Consider the following 21,421-nt stretch of genomic DNA (forward strand, 5'->3'; position numbering starts at 1 on the left):
AATCAACATTAAATTAAACAATTATTTAAAATATACCCAACCTGCATTCACCTATCCTTAATAAAACAGTTCAGGTCAAAGTCTACTTTTAACCCCCTTAGCTTCAAAGATCCAAAAGGATTCTCTTTTACTTAATTGTCTAATAAAATTCCCTCCCCTCCAATGTTTGATAACTATTTCTATCCTCCATAATTGTAGGGAATCATGTCTCTTGTTGTGGACTTCCTTAAAATGTCTAGATACATTATGTGTAATAGTTCCCTTTTTTATATTTTTGATGTGTTCAGCTATTCTCATATTCAAACACCTAGACGTATGTCCTATATACTGGAGCCCACATCCACATTACAGCATATAAATAACCCCTGTAGTAGAGCAAGAAATCAAATCTTTGATCTTATACTTCTTTTCTGTACTATTGGACACACAATTTCTTTCCTTTTCCTCATATTTGTTTTAGTCTGACAGCATACCCCACATCCCCATATGTATGAAAACCTGAGATAAAGTCAAATAAAGTACTCTTTTTTCTGGATAGGGGGATCTACCACCCCTGGTGCCAGTAAATCTTTTAAAGTGGGGGCCCTTTTGTATATAAATCTGGGTTTCAAAGGTAAATGTGATCCCAGGATTTTATCATGCTTAAGAATATCCCAATGTTTAGAAATATTTTTTTCTATTTGTCTATATTGAACATTATAATCAAAAACTAATTTAAATTCACAATTTGAGTTATTGGATTTAATTACATCCTGTAAAAGTACATTCCTATCTTGTTCAAATACTTTTTTCTGTTCCTGCAGAAGAACTTCCTCCTTATCATAGCCCTTTTCCCCAAACCAATATCAGATTGAGAAAAAAAATCAAACTCGTTAGAACAATTCCTACGTATCCGGATAAGTTGTCCCTTAGGAGTGTTAAAAAGCCAAGATCTATGGTGACAACTATCCAATGGAAAGTAGGAATTTCTATCTGTCGATTTAAAAAAAATTCTTAGTCCCCAATCTGCCTCTCTCTTTAAATATCTTGAAATCCAAAAATACTACATGGTCTAAACTGGTGGTCCAGGTGAGTTTGATATTTTTTGAAGTTCCTGTTCATCTTTTCTTAAAAGATTTCAAACGAGGCATGATCCTCCTTCCAGATGATCAGCAGATCATCAATAAATCTTTTATAACATAAAAGCTCTACAGGTCGATTTCCTAAAACCTCACCAACAAGCGATGAAGAGTTTCGCTACACTAGGAGCGAACCTTGCTCCCATGGCTACGCCTCTCACCTATAAATAAAACTCATTACTGTACCAAAAATAATTATGACTGAGGCAAAAATCTACACAAGTGAGTAAATATTTACTATGTCCCTCATCAAGATCCGACCCTTGTAAAGCCCACTTCATTGATTCCAAAGCCTCATCATGTCCTATTATAGTGTATAAAGCACTCACACCCGCCATAGCCAAAATGCAAGTGTCAGTGTTATCTAGTTTTCTCAAGCACTGAATCATGTGTTTAGTATCTTTAAGATATGCTTCAGTCCAGTGTTGGGGTAGTTACTCAAAAAATTTAACTAGTTACTAGTTACTAGTTACTTCTGTAAATTGTAATGAGATTACTTTACTAGTTACTGCATTTGAAAAGTAACTTCACTACTTATTACTTTACTTACCTCTTTCTTAATTGACCGTGTAGAAGAAGATACATGACACTCTTTCTGCATAGAGTTTATTGTATAAACACAGGCTTTGGGAAACATGAGAACAAAACCTGAAAAAAACAGAATAAAACATAAAGTGCAACAAAAAGTCCTAAACTTCATCCCTCTCTATTCTTCGAAATAACGATTGTATCGCACGGCTTGGGTAACGCAGGAAAGCGCGTTCCTATAATCTAGTAAAGTAGTGTAGTTACTTCCTATAGCCTAGTAAAGTAGTGTAGTTACCAATATTAGTATTGTAACTAGTTACTTTACTTAGTTACCAAAAAAAGTAATGTAGTTACTGTAATTAGTTACTTTGTAACTCGTTACCCCCAACACTGCTTCAGTCTGAGTGACCAAGGGTTGTAGAAAATAATCAATGTGCTGACGCAATCAAGAGCGTAAAGAGTCTATACCATTGGTTATAGGTCTCCCAAGGGATCTAATTAAATCCTTATGCATTTTGGGGAGGAAGTAAGTAATAGGGATTCTGCAGGCTACAGGATTGAGATACTGTGCTTCTTTTTTGGTTAAGAAATCCTTCTTAACTCCCTCCTTAATAAGTGAATCCAATTTCTCCTTATATTTTTAAAGGGGATTACTATAGAGCATACAATAGGTATCTGTGTCTAACTATTGCCTCTCCATTTCCTCACAATAATATTCCACACACATAACTACCAATCCTCCTTCCTTATCGGCTGGGCATATCCCTACTTCCGTATCTTTTTCCAAACTTGCTATACCCTTTTTAATCCACTGGGGGTCATGAACCTTTCTAACTGGTAGTTTCTCCAAATCATCCATTATAGTCCTTATGGGAAAGATTAAAAACAGATTTATTTTTGAGAGTGGAATGATGGCCCACCTCTACCTGGGGAGGTCTATTGTCAGGTTTAGACTAAATATATTTCATTTGGTTTAAAGTATGAATACAAATTTGTTTAGGTTCTTGGTAGGGGCAAATTTAAGCCCCTTATCAAGAGCTCTGAATTCAGTTTTATCTAAAGTCTTGCCACTAATGTTAAAAATCCCCATACCTATTGTTTTTTTTTTCTTGTTTTTGTTCCCTTCTCCCCGCTCTCTTTCCTCTCTTTCTCTTCTTATACCCCCAAATGGATTTCCAATGATTCCCTTGTTGTTCCATGGGGTATCTGGTTTCCCTAAAAAAGCTTCAGGGGAATGGTCCTCCCGGGGATTGGGAAGTGGATCAAATCTATTACTCGTAGGTAAACTATAATATGATGAACTCTGATATTGGGGGGTAAGGGGGACCTTGTGCTCTGGGATATCTCTCCCCTAAATAATGACTAGAAATGTCATTGTGGTTGGGTTTCCTCCATCCTCCCTGGTAATCACCAGTGGGGTGGGCCCCCTGGGGATGACCCCAATATCCCCCCCCCTTCCTCTCTGTGGTCCCCCTCTATTAGGTCTTCTTCCTCTCCAATTACCTTTTCCTTGCACTCCAGCCTGGTGAAACTGATGGCGTGAACCCTCAGTGCCATCAGGTCCCCTAGAATTCACTTTAGGAGTTCTCCGGGGATCAGGAGGGGCAGAAGCGGGTGGGGGTACTACCACTTCATCCCTTAGGGAGGTGTTATCACGAGAGGGATCAGACATGTCCTCCTTAATCAATCTTTGCCATTTGAATACATCATTATTTTTAAAAACATCTATATCCCTAATAAACTTTTTTCTTTCCTTTTCCAGGATTTCAATATATTTTTCTTCCATTCTCCTTACAACTTGATTAATTCAGGTGTATCTTTTTGGGGTTCTATTTTCTTTCTGATAGCTCTAATAAGTTGCTCCAATCCTAATAATTTCTTCCGTTTACGTATTAACAAAAATTCAATCAACTCCCTACCTTTAGTAATAAAAAATATAAACCTTTCCTTCATTAAATCCTCATCATTAAAACTGTCATTAGCGGGAACATCCCACCTAAGACGTCTGGGAAGGAAATTATGGGCCTGATAATGTTCAAAGAATACCACATCCCACCATGTTCTCGTTTTTTATCCATCAGATAACCTAACTTCTTAAATGAGTGTGATAAATCATCACTCCTCCCTCTATGTTTATCACCCTAAAAGATGCCTTCAATTTTAACCTCTCTTGTTTCCAAGTAGCTGAAGACATAATTGCTGCTAACTTAGAAGTGAAAAGATGCCAAAATACAAAATCAAAGATAAAATCAGCGCACTCTCCTTGATCTGAATTCTGTGAATTAGGAATAGACAGATATGTTTTTTTCAGGGCCAATACCGATATTTTGGTCACAAAGTATCGGTATCAGCCGATATGGGCCGATATTGTGTACATTTAAAGTTTTGAAAAATAAAGACAATTTTTGACACAAATCTGATACTGAAAATTTTAATGTTTGTTTATTAACATTTTTAATATGAAAGGCTCGTTCTTCACACCTTACCTGCATGAAAAGTGATAGGAAAACTGCAATGCACAGCTTTCACTTGCGGGTACATCAGTTTCACATCATGTGAACGAACGAGTCCTAGAAGAGTAGACAACTGTAGGCAACTGTGAAAAATAAAGTGCTGGGAAAATAATAATTAAAGGCTTCCCAAAACAAAATTGACATAAACTGCTGCAGTAGTGCACTCACTGTCTGCAATGATTAAATCTAGTAGCTGCAGTGCAAAAGACAGTGGACTGGACATTAGTACTACTCATTTTCAATACTCCCAGTTAAAGCGGTTGTATCCTCAAAAAAAAAAAAAAAACCCTGCAGGACAAAGGCATAATGAGCTAGTATGCATTGCATACTAGCTCATTATGAAATACTTACCTTAGAATGAAGCCCCAACACGGTCGCCCAGACAACGCTGAGGCAGCTGACATCTTCCCTCTGAGTCTCTTCCAGGTTCGGCGGCTCTAGCGCTGTGAGTGGCCGGAGCCTCGATGACGTCACTCCAGCACATGCGCGCGGGAGTTCACTTTCCGGCAAGGAGTCGGCAAGGAGCTCTGAAGGTCCAACGGACCTTCAGAGCGCATGCACCACTGGTGTCAGTGGCTGCATGCAGGGCGCATATCTCCTAAACCGTGCAGGTTTAGGATTTAAGGCCCCATTCACACTAGTGCGACTTGTCCCGCGATTTTGGACCGCAAAATCGCATGACAAGTCGTTTTCCATTATTTTCAATGAGCCCCATTCATATCAGTGCGTTTTGAAGTCGCATCGACTTCAAAGTAGTTCCTGCACTACTTTGCCACGATTTTAATGCATTTTGAGGCATATAGCCTTGCCCATGCTTTCAAAATCACGGCAAAAATCGCGCCGCGAAATCGCGGCAAAATTGCGTTGCAATAGTGTGAAAGGGGCCTAAAAGTAAAAGTTAAAAAGCAGTATACAACTGCTTTAAGTAGAACAATATTATGATGCAGCAAGCATAACATTTCATCATGTTTACCAGTTACAGTAGGAGAAAAGAGAAGGGGGGCTATTGGGACTTTAAGGGGTACCGTCTCAGACCAATAATATAGGAAGGTAAACCAATATACTAAAATGTCAACATTTTATTACATATAGCAACTATATTTAAAATGTAATGTCCACATACAAATAGACAATTCAGCATAAAAATGCATGTAAAGATAAACAAAGGACAACTACATAGTATATACACCAGCTACATTAGACATGGGACAAATCATCCGATAATGCCCTCACTGACTGAACAGCATAGTCAGATAAATGTAGTTGTTGATATGCCCAGGATGCCCGACATGTTTCGCGGAAACCCGCTTCTTCAGGGGCGGAAAAGATGCTGCACAATTGGTATCATATACATGTACTTAGCCTGCAAGCAGCCATCCAGCCACGAAGCAAGGGGGCAGCAAGGTGTGGAGTCTCCCCCGGGCGAGCATGGAGGGAGCTGAAAGTAGGACAAGGACCCCACATACAAGTTATTAAGGTCTATGTGATTGTATCCAGATCACTAAGACCATGAGGTGGTAGGCCCATCAAAGACGAGGCTAACAGGGGAGCAGATGGCAGAGCTCAGCTGGCTGGAAAGGTGGAGAGTCACAAGCTGGATAGTTCTTGTAATTAGTCCGCAACCTAAAATATGGGAATCTAAGATGCCTGAGATAAGCCACCAGCATCACATATCGCTGCCGAGTGATGTTTACCAATTAAACGGCTTCTGTTTTTTTTTCACATACTTCTGCCACTTCACTAAAAACACGCTCACTTGGTACTGAGGAAGGAGGAACAGAAAGGTATCTTCTAGCATGAAAAGCAAGTCTTTTGTAGCGTGCCTCATTTTCTTTCCACCACAAAAGAGGATCACAACTTCTTCTGTCAATTGCTGGTTCCTTCAAATAGAGATGAAGTTCATCATCCAGGGTCATTATTGCAGATTCAGAAAAATCCTCTGCATGAGGCCCCAATAAAACACTGAACATGGCATCTATTCGACCATGATGAAGTTTCTCTTCTGTCTGTTGTCTTTCTGGACATTTTTCTCTTTTTGCAGGATCCTGCTCTTCCAGATGGCTGGCTGGTACTCTGTAGTGGGTTGCTGGCTGGCTGTCACCTTGTGGTGGGTGTCTGGCTTGCACCCTGTGGTGGGTGGGTGGCTGGCTGTCACCCTGTGGTGGTGAGTGGCTGGCTGGCTGGATGGCACCCTGTGGTGGGTGGCTGGCTGGCACCCTGTGGTGGGTGGCTGGCTTGCTGGCACCCTGTGGTGGATAGATGGCTGGCTGGCTGACACCCTGTGGTGGGTGGCTGGCTGGCTGGCTGACACCCTGTGGTGGTGGGTGACTGGCTGTATGGCACCCTGTGGTGGGTGGGTGGCTGACTGTCTGGCACCCTGTGGTGGGTGGGTGGCTGGCTTGCTGGCACCATGTGGTGGGTGGGTGGTTGGTTGTCTGGCACCCTGTGATAAGTGGCTGGCTGTCTGGCACCCTGTGGTGTGTGGTTGGCTGTCTGGCACCCTGTGGTGGGTGAATGGCTTGCTGGCACCATGTGGTGGGTGGGTGGTTGGTTGTCTGGCATCCTGTGATAAGTGGCTGGCTGTCTGGAACCCTGTGGTGTGTGGCTGGCTTGCTGGCACCCTGTGGTGGGTGGCTGGCTTGCTGGCACCCTGTGGTGGATGGCTGGCTGTCATGCTGTGGTGGGTGGCTGGCTGACACCCTGTGGTGGGTGGGTGGCTGGCTGTCTCGCACCCTTTGGTGATTGGTGGGTGGCTGTCTGGCACCCTGTGTTGGGTGGCTGGCTTGCTGGCACCCTGTGGTGGCTGTCTGGCTTGCTGGCACCTTGTGGTGGATGGCTGGCTGGCACCCTGTGGTGGGTGGCTGGCTGGCTGACTGACACCCTGTGGTGGTGGGTGGGTGTCTGGCTGTCTGGCACCCTGTGGTGGGTGGCTGGCTTGCTGACACCATGTGGTGGGTGGGTGGTTGGTTGTCTGTCACCCTGTGATAAGTGGCTGGCTGTCTGACACCCTGTGGTGTGTGGCTGGCTTGCTGGCACCCTGTGGTGGGTGGCTGGCTTGCTGGCACCCTGTGGTGGATGGCTGGCTGGCTGACACCCTGTGATGCGTGGCTGGCTGTCTGACACCCTGTGGTGGGTGGCTGGCTGTCTGGCACCCTATGGTGGTGGATGGCTGGCTGTCTGGCACCCTGTGGTGGGTGGCTGGCTGTCTGGCACCCTGTGGTGGGTGGGTGGCTGGCTTGTTGGCACCCTGTGTTGGGTGGCTGGCTGTCTAGCACCCTGTGGTGGGTGGCTGGCTTGCTGTCACCCTGTAGTGGGTGGCTGACTTGCTGGCACCTTGTGGTGGATGACTGGCTGGCACCCTGTGGTGGGTGGCTGGCTGACTGACACCCTGTGGTGGTGGGTGGGTGTCTGGCTGTCTGGCACCCTGTGGTGGGTGGCTGGCTTGCTAGCACCCTGTGGTGGGTGGCTGGCTTACTGGCACCCTTGTCAAATGGCTGTCTGGCTGGCACCCTGTGGTGGTGGGTGATTGGCTGTCTGGCACCCTGTGGTGGGAGGCTGGCTTGCTGCCACCCTGTGATGGGTGGCTGGCTTGCTGACACCCTGTGGTGGGTGGATGGCTGGCTGTCTGGCACTCTGTGGTGGGTGGGTGGCTGGCTGTCTGGCACCCTGTGGTGTGTGGCTGGCTTGCTGGCACCCTGTGGTAGGTAGCTGGCTTGCTTGCACCCTGTGGTGGATGGCTGGCTGGCACCCTGTGGTGGGTGGGTGGCTGGCTGGCTGTCACCCTGAGGTGGGTGGCTGGCTTGCTGGCACCCTGTGGTGGATGGCTGGCTGGCACCCTGTGGTGGGTGGCTGGCTGGTTGGCACCTTGTGGTGGTGGGTGACTGGCTGTCTGGCACCCTGTGGTGGGTGGTTGGCTTGCTGGCACCCTGTGGTGGGTGGGATGCTGGCTGTCTGGCACCCTGTGGTGGGTGGCTGGCTTGCTGGCACCCTGTGGTGGGTGGCTGGCTTGCTGGCAACCTGTGGTGGGTCAGTGGCTGGCTGACATCCTGTGGTTTGTGTGTGGCTGGATGGCACCCTGTGGTGGTGGGTGGGTGGGTGGGTGGCTGTCTAGCACCCTGTTATGGGTGGGTGGCTGGCTTGCTGGCACCCTGTGGTGGGTGGCTGGCTGGTTGGCACCCTGTGGTGGGTGGCTGGCTGGCTGGCACCCTGTAGTGGGTGGGTGGCTGGCTGACATCCTGTGGTGTGTGTGTGGCTGGCTGGCACCCTGTGGTGGTGGGTTGGCTGTCTGGCACCCTATTATGGGTGGGTGGCTGGCTTGCTGGCACCCTGTGGTGGGTGGGTGGCTGTCACAGCGGCTGTGGGTGGCTTGCTGGTACAGGGCCTGTGGGTGGCTGGCTTGCTGGTACAGTGCCTGTGGCATGCTGGCTGATACAGGGCCTGTGGGTGGCTGGCTGGCTGGTACAAGACTTGTGGGTGTGGGTGGCTGGCTGGCACTGGGCTGCTGTGGATGGGTGTATGGCTGTGTTATACACTCCCAAGAGACTCCCGACTCCAGACGAGGCTGTCCAAGGTGAGGGAGGCGGCCTAAGAAGGCAGAAGGTTAGGCCCAGTGCGCAGAGGCACATGACGCAACATACGCAATGACGTTACGACAATATTGGTGATTTCGGCAAGTTCCGGGGCCGATACCGATATATCGGGAAAAGTGAATATCGGCCCTCCGATAATCGGTTTTGCCGATAATCGGTCGATCCCCACCGTGAATAAATATATATACTAACTGGCTGCTATCACTGATTGTGTTTTATCATCACACCAAAAAATTGAAAATCTTGAAAACAGTGCTGTGCCAGATATAAACGGTAGCAAGATATGATGTAAAATCCCAGTTTCACCAGAAGATCAGAATCAGCCGTTCCCTTCTGGGATAATGGCAATCTGATGGAGCTGACTGATGGTATGCTCATAGGTAATTCCCACAGTGTCGGTGTGAATCCATGGTATGTTAAAAGATGAAAGAGAAAATCTAGTGCTCTCTATATAAAAAACCTGTGTTTATTGTACAAATGGGTTGAAAACAACTCACAAAGGAGGCACTATAAGCAGTATAATAAAGAACTCATCTCAGCTAACAGCTGGTATCGCCTACAATCCACGTCTGGGGCTGCAATAAGACCAATAGAATCAGCACTAAAATATGCAGAGCCTGACGCTATAAACAGCCTCACATCGCAGCACTCAATACTGACAGACTAAACAAATTTTATTAGACAGTTAACTAAAAGAGAATCTTTTTGGATCTTTGAGGCTAAGGTACTTTCCCCTAGGGGCTTAAATGTAGACTTTGACCTGAACTGTTTTGATAGCAATAGTTGAATGCAATTTGGGTATATTTTAAATAATTGTTTAATTTAATGTTGATATTATTCTATTTTATTGATCTTCTGGGTATTGTTTAGTATGTCAGTATTGAGTGCTGCGATGTGAGGCTATTTTTAGTGATAGGCTCTGCATATTTTAGCGCTGATTCTATTGGCCTTATTGCAGCCCCAGTCGTGGATTGTAGGCGATACCAGCTGTTAGCTGGGATGAGTTCTTTATTATACCTGGTGCTCTCAGATGAGTTTTCGACAGTGGCGGCTGGTCAATAGGGGGCGCAGGGGCGCTACCCCCCTCCAAGGCTAGTCACAGTAAAAATCAGCATAAAATAAAAAAAAAGTGTACCTTTAATATGCCAGCGGGGCGCTGGACACATTGCTGGCTATGGGAGGGGTGGGGTTTTGGCATCATGTGCCTCTTTTCTTTTGCTGTGATTGGTGGCCTTTTAGAGTGTCCTCGGGGCGCAGAGAGATGCGCCCCGAACACTCCCACTCACGATTGCCGTCCTGTGATTGGTCCAGCCTGGACCAATCAGGACATCCGACGTCACTCTCTCTGCTTCCCGCCGCCTGACTGAGCCTTACCCCAGAGCCTGGGCAGTGTCCAAATCTGTGATGAGGAGGGGGGTGCACTGGGAGCTTCTGCTGCTTCTCCTGCTGACAGTAGTGACTGTCATGCTGCTCCCTCCTGTTACTGCACAAGGAATCAATTCCCCTGCTCCTCCGTTCCAGCAAATTCAACTGTGCTTTATCTCTCCTGCACCCTTATACACTCCTCTCCTTCCAAGCTCCCCTCCCCCTGTCAGGTTGTTTTCTCTCCTGGCCAGGTCACTTCAGTCTTCCTAGTTGGTCACTTTTCACTTTGTTTGTCTCCTCTTACTTCCAGCAGTCTGATTGATGTTCACATTAACTCTTCACCTTCTTCTAGCTGTCCCCTCCATAAATCTACATTGCAGTCCAGCAGCTTCTGCTCTCAGCTCTGGCCATTCCAGTTTAGTCCCCTAATAACTGTCCTCTTCCTAAAATGCAGCCTGAGCACTTTCCTTACAGTCATTCACTTTGCTTTTTAACACATATTCTTACTACCCAGACCCCCCCCCCTTCCCCCTTCTATCCCTAATAACCGGTGCGCTTCGGTTTGGCCATAGTGTGATTGTGTGTGCGGTTTACCTGGGTTCTAGCTGCACTTCTATTGAATTCTATTAAAAAGTGCGTTTTCATGAAAACGCATCAAAGTCCTGCATGCTGCATCTTTGATGCGGTTTCAGAAAATGAACTGTGTAATAGAATTCAACAGAAGTGCACCTAGAACCCAGGTAAACCGCACATACAATCACACTGTGACCAAACCGCAGCGCACCGGTGTGAGCCCACTATAAAGCTATTCACATCTTTCCATGTCAGCCACAAAATTGTGGCTTTCCTGACACACACAAAGACACACCGTCCATTAGCAGACATGTGACAGTGCCATTAATTGGTAATGGCACCCCACACATCTGCTAACACATGCACCAAAAATGCATCAAACATCTAGGGTCTGTTTAGAGCCCTGATATTTCATCAAAGAGTTGAAAAAAATAAATAAAATTCTAAAAACTATCTGAAAAAAATGTAAAAAATAAATAAAAGAATATTTAAGGGCTTGTTCACACATGTTTTGGTCTCTGAAAGTAATCAGCATTCAGATTGCTCTTCAGAGAGCATTTGACAGATGGTAAGGAGCCATTGTGTCGCCTCCTTACTGCCTGATTTAACCCCTCCAACCCTGCACAAGCATGCTGCAATCATGTGCATTGAACAGTGTTGTAGGGCACCATTCACTTCAATGGGTCAAGTTCAACAAGGAGTACCATTTATGCTGCAGCAGTGAAGCAAACCATCACACCTGCAGCATTGCGCTCCCTCTGCAGCTAAAGGGTATGGCCGTTGAGGCACCCAGGGGGTGTCAGCTTTCACCTTCCCAGCCATCATAATTAAACCACACCCATTAATCGCTGCGGCGCACTATGCACGCCACATGCCACTTTCTCCCTGAAATCTTCCTCATTTCAACTTCAAAAGTTGGATATGTTAGTACTATTTCAGTGGATGTCCCCAAAATGATATGCATACAAAACCTTACACCATTATTAGCCCTATCTATAGGAGGGGGGCACAGCTTGCCATGTTCGCCCTGGGCACTGGATGACCCAGCACTGCCCAGAGCCCAGACGTGTTTGTCTCAGTGACAGTCTCTCTCATTATCTTTGACTCTGACTGCTGCTAGCTAGACTGCTACGGTGCTACACAGGATGGCGCTGTGAGGACGGGTCGGACAGACCGATTGGACAGGACAGCGCTACCAGCCAGCCAGCCGGGACAGCAAGGACAGCAAAAGAGCGGGAGGGAGCCCTCAGCCCAGTCAATCCAGTTCTGCAAACACAAACAAAAGGTGAGTGGAACTTGGCAACCCCCCATCACCAGCTTGCCAGGGAAGGGAGGGAATGGATCATGTAATGGGCCATACTGGAAGGATTGAGCAGAAGTTTGTTACCACTCTTGCTCAATCCTTCCAGTATGGGCCATGGGTGGGCTATGGGCCATTACATGACTATGAGATTTCTGGACTGTTATCAGTTAGCATTGTAATCCCCATGAACTACAAAACACCTCCCCCTGTTATGAAGAAGAAAAGGAGCAACCCCCAACTGAGCATCAGAATTTTTTTTCACCATCTAACAGCACCAAAGTTTTATTCCACCCCCAGGCCTTACCTCCACTCACAGATTTTAATCAAACAATTTTCTTTTGTAAATGAGGTCCTATCAATTGGATGCATTTAAAATGTATGTGATTTTACCTTTTACATTCTCTTTAAATGCCTGCAAAAAGTAAAAGAGGAAGTCTGATGTAAAAGGTAAAAATCACGTACATTTTAAATGCATCCAATTAATAGGACCTCATTTACAAAAGAAAATTGTTTGATTAAACTTTGAGTTGAGGTAAGGCCTCCTTCTCTTCTTCATAACAGGGGGGAGGTGTTTTGTAGTTCATGGGGATAACAGGGAACAATGCTAACTGATAACAGTCCAGAAAGCTGGCTGCATGAACAGTTTATTAATTTTTTTTTTTTTTTTGCCCATCAAGATAAAACACTTTTAAATGTATTTTTAGAGGAGCAAATAAGAGAAATGTATTGTTAGTGTTTAAATACACTTTAACCACTTTAGGCCCGGAAGGATTTGCCCCGTTTCTGACCAGGCCCTATTTTGCGATTCGGCACTGCATTACTTTAAAGCCCCGTACACACACGCAGATCGTCGTCATACAAATGTTCGTCTTTTCTCCCCGGGATGTCGGTGTCTGTTGAAAAGTGCAAAGACAGCACAAGGACAGCACAAGAATTTTGTCTGCAGACTTCAGCTGACTGCAGAAGTGATGTCATGTAATGGTTAACTTTCCCTGTGTTTTTAATTTTCTGAGCATGCCCAGTCTTGCAAATCTGCGGTCTGTCGGCCGAATTCTGTACTGACAGGCGAACAATCGTCCGTTCTGGTGTCCGCAGACAAAAATTTTCATGTTTGCAAGAAAGACTTTTGTCCGCGGATTGTGCGCAGACATCTGTCGGAGGCACCATACTAACACGCGTACAATCGGCAGATCTTTCGTCCGCCGACGTTTGTATGCCGACGATCGGTACGTGTGTACGGGCCTTTACGTACAATTGCGTGGTTGTGCGACGTTGTACCCAAATTAAATGTACGTCTTTTTTTTCCCACAAATAGAGCTTTCTTTTAGTGGTATTTGATCACCTCTACGATTTTTAATTTTTGCGTTATAAACAAAAAAAGAGCAACAATTTTGAAAAAAAAAACAATATTTTTCGCTTTCTGCTATATGACATTCCCAAAAAAAATTTAAAAATCTAATTTTTTTTAACATTTTAGGCCAATTTGTTTACTGCTACATCTTTTTGTACCTTGATTAATGAAGGCCCCTTTCACACTTTTGTGACCTCAAAGTCATGCAATTTTTTACCGCGTTTTTTGCCGCGAAGCAATGCAATTTTTCTGTTTGCGACGTCCAAAAATTTTGAGCACCAGCCGCCACTGGTTTTCGAGTGTCTGTGAGCGCGGGTTCCTGATTATTGGTAGGAGGGACCTTGAGATTGGTAGCCTTCTTATTCCTTGACGTGACAACAATGCTTCACCCCGACCGAGGAAGTAAATTCATGATGTAACGCGTATAGGGGGTGGAGCCTGTTGGTCAGTGGCACATCGCGGCTACCACGAGAGACACACTACACGCCTTGCTAGTCTGCACTGCTTATAGTGCCTCCTTTGTGAGTTGTTTTCAACCCATTTGTACAATAAACACAAGTTTTTTATATAGAGAGCACTAGATTTTCTCTTTCATCTTTTAACATACCATGGATTCACACCGACACTGTGGGAATTACCTATGAGCATACCATCAGTCAGCTCCATCAGATTGCCATTATCCCAGAAGGGAACAGCTGATTCTGACCTGCTGGTGAAACAGGGGTTAGAATGTGAGGTGAGAGGCTGGAAAGCACAGGTGGTGGATGAGCACAGAGCACTTACTATGATCCCATACACGAATTGTGGATTTTATTCATTGATTTGATTGGATTTTCTGTTTATGGACTTTTACATTTATATATTTTGCACACGGCTCAATTTTGGCACTGAGACACTACAGTATATGAATGCTTTTTATTTATGAGTTTTATATTTATTGTGTCACTGTCTATATTTAGTGCAGCATTGTTTTGAATATTCCAATAATTTGCACATTTTTTATAAAACACAATCAGTGATAGCAGCCAGTTAGTATATATATTTATTCACGATAGTCACATCAAGGAGATTGGCTGATTTTTTTTCGATTTTGTCAATATACTACCCTAGCCTGCCCCTTTACTGCCCTAGCCCGCCCCTATACTACCCTAGTCTGCCCCTATACTGCCCTACCCTGCCCTTATACTGCCCTAGCCCACCCCTATACAGCCCTATCCCTGTAGAAGATCATCCATGGGTGCAACATGTTCACTTCACACAGGCCCTGAGGAGTGGGGGGCCTACTTTGCTGACACTACACCCATGGATGCCCTAGGGCAGTGGTCCTCAACCCCGGTCCTCGGGGCCCACCAACAGGCCAGGTTTGCAAGATAACTAAATTACATCACAGGTGATCTCATTTGCTGCTCAGTGATTGCAGTATTCTAGTCTGCATCTCCCCAAGGTAATACTTAAAATCTGGCCTGTTAGTGGGCCCCGAGAACCGGAGTTGAGGACAACTGCCCTAGGGCACCAAGATGGGGGATCGGTAACATGGTGGTATATCATATAATTTTGCATATAGACAAGGTGCTGTTGCAGGTAAATCTGACTTCCTTATAGATTCAATTTTAGTCTTAATTATCATGATATAAAATAATGAATGTGGGGGCCTTTTGGTGGGCGTGATTTTTTTTTTTTGGGGGGGTGGGCAGCATTTAATTCTTGGACCCAGGCAGCACAATGTCTTGGGGCTGCGCTGACCCTACAGACTAAGACTGGGATGCCACTAAAGTTCGTGTGCCCTTAAAGGCATGCGTCCCAATACTTTTGACAATATAGTGTACCTCTGATCGCACCCCATCACATTAACAACAATGGCAAGCTGCACAAAGATCATATGTCTAAGCACTCACAAGCTTGCTTTATCCAGGACAACATATTTTTGAAAAAGGGGACAAGAACGGTAAATAATTGGCTTATCTGGCTAAACCTGTTTATGAGCCTTTCACTATTTTTAGAATATTAGATAGTAATGGTGTCCTTCAGACTTCCTCGGGTCACATTCTAAAAGCCTTTTTACAACTTTATATTGAATTGTATACCTCCTAAATCCATTATACCCCAGAGGATCTACTAGGGTATCTATCTAACCCTGATAAATCTCCCTTCTCTGTCATTAGAAGACAGAGAATATCTGGACAGTCCTGTCACTAAAGAAGAAAAGACCCTAGGGCGTTTTGCCAAACATAAAACACCAGGCCTGGATGGATTATCATTTTGAATGGTATATACAGTCGCTCATAAGGAGTATGTAGTGCCCTGCTTATACATCCTTTATAAATCTATTTTGGAAGCAAAAACCCTACTGGCTTCTATATTGGAGGCACTAATTGTACCCATTACAAAACCTAATAAGAGGATATTAAATATTACTAAATAAAGGTTGCGCTCAACTAAAAAAACACTTGTGAAAGATGAAGGCCTCAAATAAAGGCAAAAGTGCATAATATAGTGCAATAATAAATAAATAAATATTCAACAGACACAATACAAAAGTGGATAATCATGTGCAATCATAAGTCCTTAATAAATTGGACTAAACATAAAGTGCAAAAATGGATCAATAAAAAAATAATAAGTCCATAAAAATAGCAATGAATGTCCAAATGGATATATTACTCTTGATGGTGACAATGATAGCTGCACTTGATTAGTAGTATATATCTCCACCAAAATACACAGGAACACCCGGTGTGCACTCAAGGCTTACTGGATCAAATGGACCCCTTAATTTACAGGGGGTCAATGAAGGCAGACACAGGACACCACCGGTATAAGCACCCAATACCAAGACAGGCAACACATCCGATATACTCCAGACGAGTCCTCCTTTGATCTCACTGAGACTGGGGATGAACTCCCATGAACCGCGCCCAGAAAGGAACAAAAGGACTCAAATAGTGAAGTATGCACAAATAGGTAGGTGCCTATTTTTTTTTTTTTTGTGTATAATATACTGCAAGTGTTGCGGCACTTATAACATTTTTTAAATAAAAAATAATTTTGATGGATTGCACTATGGGCCTATATTTTTATCTCCTAACATATTTGTAATGCTGATTGAGCAATCTTGATGGGAGGCCTGTCTGGTGCCTGAAGTATCCTGCTCAAAATGATTTAACAAACACTTTCAACCATTTATATAATGGTCCACTGTATCTGGTAAGAGGCTCATTTATGCGGTGTCACATGGACTGTGGATTTGTTTAGTCTTGTTTACAGGATTCCGTCACTTCTTTGTGCCTTTGCATAATGGCCTTTGTGTACAAAATCCTCTCTTTTTTTCACATATTTGTTATTTTTTTATGACATAATTTTTTTGGGGAATTTTTACCATTGTATTAATCTAATATATAGAAGAGCCCTCAACACTACCAATGGCACCAAGACCCTAAAAACTTCTCTGAAGATCTATAATCAATGTCTGACCTTGATGGCTGAAGTAAATCATATCTCATCTCCCAACCAGCCTCGTTGGTGTAACCCCAGTTTACCTAATTTTTTTTATCTGCCTGGGGGTGTGCTGTGGGCAAGACAGGGTTTAGTGTGTTTACTTTTACTAGTATCGTTATACTAGGAGGGTACCTTTAAGTCCTTCTCGCAGTTACAACAAGAGCTGGGTGGCATTTCAGGTACCTACAGCTTAGGCATGCGGAAGAGGCACAGTTGAGGCTTTGGAATATATGCCTCTGCAACTCCAAACTAGAATGGGCACTCCTCCAACCAAATCATACACAGCTCATTTCCACATTCTACATGCTTCTCATAGGCCACCATCGCGGCTCCTCAAAGTCCAATCGAGGTGGTTGATGGATATTCCTGACCTCTCCCCTGAGAACTGGCTGGGGCTGTTTAACTCATACCTGTAACGCTCCTGCGTTTTACGTATGATGTGGATTTTCAGCTGCAGAAATATTCCACTTCAGTAGTCATGTAGAGAAACGCTGAGACACCAATCCCAACTCTCAATGACTCATCATGTGTGGATGATCTCAATTCAGCAAGTAAATACACACACTCAATAAGATGTTTCCTAGAGTGACTTATGTATATAGTAACACAGTGATGATAGGCTGAAGAGACAGGTTGGGTAGAGATGGTAGATGACAGACACTTGAAAGGAAATGTTCTTGAAAGTAAGATAGTAGCAGATGGGATGCAGATAGGTTTAGCAATCATGTATGGTAGTAGATGACAGAGTAGCAGGTGGACATACAAGAGAGATCAACCCAGTGCAAGAACAGGTGGTAGTAGGCTCAAGAGCTAGCAATCTTAGATAATGCAGATGCAGTAATAGTCCTTAGTATGCAGAGCTAGATAGTGTAAGCTTTAGTATAAAGGTTATAGAGGTTTCCCCTGTGGGGTACTTATCACTAATAGCAATGTAGCAGAGGAGAGGTTCGGCAAGAGCGGATGATCCGGTAGCGGGATACAAGGATCAGCGCAGCGTGGTTCCGACAGCGAGGTATGCTTGCAAGCATGAGAGCTTCAAGACAGGTTAGCATCAAGGTACAAAGCAGTTTGAACGAACACATGTGAGTGAGAGCCGGCGATCTAAATAGCCATCCAGTCCGGCGCTCAGTGATGACAGCATCAGTCTTAAAGGTGTATGCGCACCTTACCAAAAGAGAATGGTGGGGCGCATACACTTATGAAAGAGTAATTAGGGTACCCAAAGGTACCAGAACATTACAATACCCTGGCATGGTTATCTTTGCTAGGGACTAACTTATTGGAATGCGGTAATACATAGAAAATACTATATGCCACTGTGATTATTTCACATGCCTAAACATGACACCCCTGTATGTCATAAATGTAACAATTCCTGCACATGGTCTGGGCCTGTGATAAGGTTAGACTAATTTGCCCAGCAGTTACCGCATTTCTTGCTGATTTTTTTGATTTTTCTAACATGTGTAGCCCTAAATGGTGCCTGCTGGGCATTTTTTAACCACTTAAGCCCCGGAGGACTTGGCTGCTAAATGACCAGAGGGTATTTTGCGATTCGGCACTGCGTGACTTTAACGGACAATTGCGCGGTCGTGCGACGCTGTACCTAAACGAATTTGGCGTCCTTTTTTTCCCACAAACAGAGCTTTCTTTTGGCTGTATTTGATCACCTGTGCGATTTTTTGATCACGCGCTATAAACAAAAAAAGAGCGTAAATTTTGCAAAAATAGCAATATTTTTCCCTTTTTTTTTATATGAAATTCCCCCAAAAAAAAATGTAAAAATCAAAATTTTTTAATATTTTCGGTCAATTTGTTTTATGCTACCTATGTTTGGTAAAAAAAAATCGCAAAAAGCGTATTTTGATTGGTTTGCGCAAAAGTTATTGCGTTTACTAACAAAGGGAAAGATTTTTGTCATTTTTGTTGTTTTTTTTTTAACGCGTAATGGCGGCGATCTGCGATTTTTTTTGCGGTACTGCGACATTGCGGCGGACAGATCGGACCCTTGACTGACATTTTTGACACTTTTGGGGTTATCAGTGACATTTCTACAGTAATCAGTGCTATATATATGCACTGTTACTGTAAAAATACACTGGTAGTGAAGGGGTTAACTTTATTTGAGAGGGAGGGGCTGTGTGTGTCCCTAGGGGCGTGATTCTAACTGTGATTGGCTGTGGCTTCAACTGTATGCAGAGTGATCAATGGATCTACATAGTAGATCCATGTGATCATCTCTCATACAGAGAGGAGAATGATAGGCAGCTTGTTTACACAAGCTGCCTGACTTTCTCCCTCTCCCCCGCCGATCGCAGAGTGGCCGGCGGCGATCGGGTCCGCCGGTCACACGCGCGGGGGGGTCCGTGACCACGCGGGAGCGGGAGCGCGCCTCCGGCGGCGCGCGCTCGCTCCCTAAACCCTCACAGGCGAGCGACGTAGACCTACGTCACTTTGCCTGTGAGGGGCTGACCGCCGCCGTAGATAGTCGTGCGGCGGTCGGCAAGTGGTTAAAGCTTCTGAAGAGTTCTGCTAAGGCTAAACAATTACTTAGATCCTTACTATATTATGCTAGGAAAACTATAGCCTTGCAATGGATTCACTCTGAGCCTTTACATATTGGAATGTGGAAAATGGTGGTTAACTTGAACTTGCCTTTGTCCAAACTGACGTATGAGGCTACAGGCTGCCCTTGGAAGTTCTATAAAATCTGGGGACCATGGCTAGACACACAAGACACTAGTGATTCCCTCCTCACCCTAATCTCTGATTCTCCTTCATAGAATGCCCATATGGTTCATTTCTAATGTGTTTTGTATAGTGACAATCAGTGGTGTATTTAGGTTTTTTGCTGTCCTAGGCCTGACTAAATCTGTGCATCCCCTAATTTAAATATGACCCACCCCTTCCGGCCAAAGCCACACCCCTTCCTGTTTATTACCTGCCCTGTCATCTGTAAACCACAGAACACAACCACAGTCTATCAGTGCCCATCAGTGCAGCCTCATTAGTGCCAATAAGTGCAGCCTCATTAGTGCCAATAAGTGCAGCTGCATATCAGTGCGGCCCCATCAGTGGCCATCAGTGCAACCCCATCAGTGGCCATTATTGCGGCCCCATCAGTGCATCATATCAGTTCCTATCAGTGTTGGCTTATCAGTACAGCACCATCAGTGCAGCTGTTCAGTGCTGTCTCATCAGTGGGCATCAGTTCAGCCTATTAGTGCACAACAGTACAACATATCAGTGCAGCCCCATCAGTACAGTTTATCAGTGCCGCCTCGTGCCTATCAGTGCAGCCTCATCAGTGCAGCCTTATTAGTGCCCATCAGTTCAGTTTATCAGTACCCACCATTGCCACCTCATCAGGGGCAATCAGTGCAGCATATTAGTGCCCATCAGTGCAGCCTAATAGTGCCAAAAAGTGCAGCATACCAGTTCCCATCAGTGCAGCATATCAGTGCCCATCTGTCCAGCATATCAGTGCTGCCTTTTCAGTGCAGCCCCATCAGTGTAGCTTATCAGCACCGCCTCATGAGTGACCATCAGTGCAGCCTTATGTCACTGGATTAGTAAGATTACTCCTATTTTATAAGATATTTAGACTTATGTTTGCTGCCACTGATTGTAATCATAGGATTGTTTCACTTATTTGTATAATGACTAGGAAGTCCATAGTCATTATACAAATAAGTGAAACAATCAGTGGCAGCAAACACAAGTCCAAATATCTTATAAGACAGGAGTAATCTTACTAATTTAGTGACATATTGCGATAACACATATGAGATGAGCAGGTCGAAAATTTTATTGCCATCATATACACTTAAAAGTCATAATTGTATATGATGCAATTCAATATGCTCGCTCAAGGACAAGGATGTTTAAAGAAATGAAATAATATTATTGACATGATGCCTGCCATACTTGGGGGAGGAGGAAAGTAGGCAGAGCATTAGGCTGCAGTGCCACTCTTATTAGTATTGGCAGCCGCCGGGCCAGTTGTATTAGGTGTAGCCGGCGGCCGGCTGTCTGTCGGAATGTCCTCACCGGCCGGTATTATCATATGGGCAGGCAGAAGTGCGACCATCTCCCCCAATGAGGCACACATAGTACAATGGCCGATCAATCACATTCGCTAACCTCCGTGTGAACCAGTTTGGGAGTTCTGCAACTTATCGACTGAATACAGGAGACAGCTAATACATTCATCTGGGATCCTCATCAGGCCGACCACAACACCCTCCAAGATCCATGGGGGGTAGGCACAATTTATGCATTTTACAAATGGTTACCAACTCTTAGCAAAGGTCACTGGTGTTTTTATCACTTTTATTTTTATTTTTTATTTTTATTAAGAATTTTTTGGTACTACTTTCACTTATACTTACATCTACTATTTTATTTATACTTAAAATCTGTATTTGTATTAGTATTTTCAGTTGCATTTTTGCTCCTGTGTATATATATATATATATATATATATATATATATATATATATTACTGGTTAATATATGGGAATAGGATGCATGTACTATATGGATACCATGAACCCACCCTGCTGGAGGTTAACCACTTTACCACC

Source organism: Pelophylax lessonae, assembly GCF_965119305.1.
Source record: "Pelophylax lessonae genome assembly, chromosome: 13".
In the NCBI taxonomy this organism is placed as follows: domain Eukaryota; kingdom Metazoa; phylum Chordata; class Amphibia; order Anura; family Ranidae; genus Pelophylax; species Pelophylax lessonae.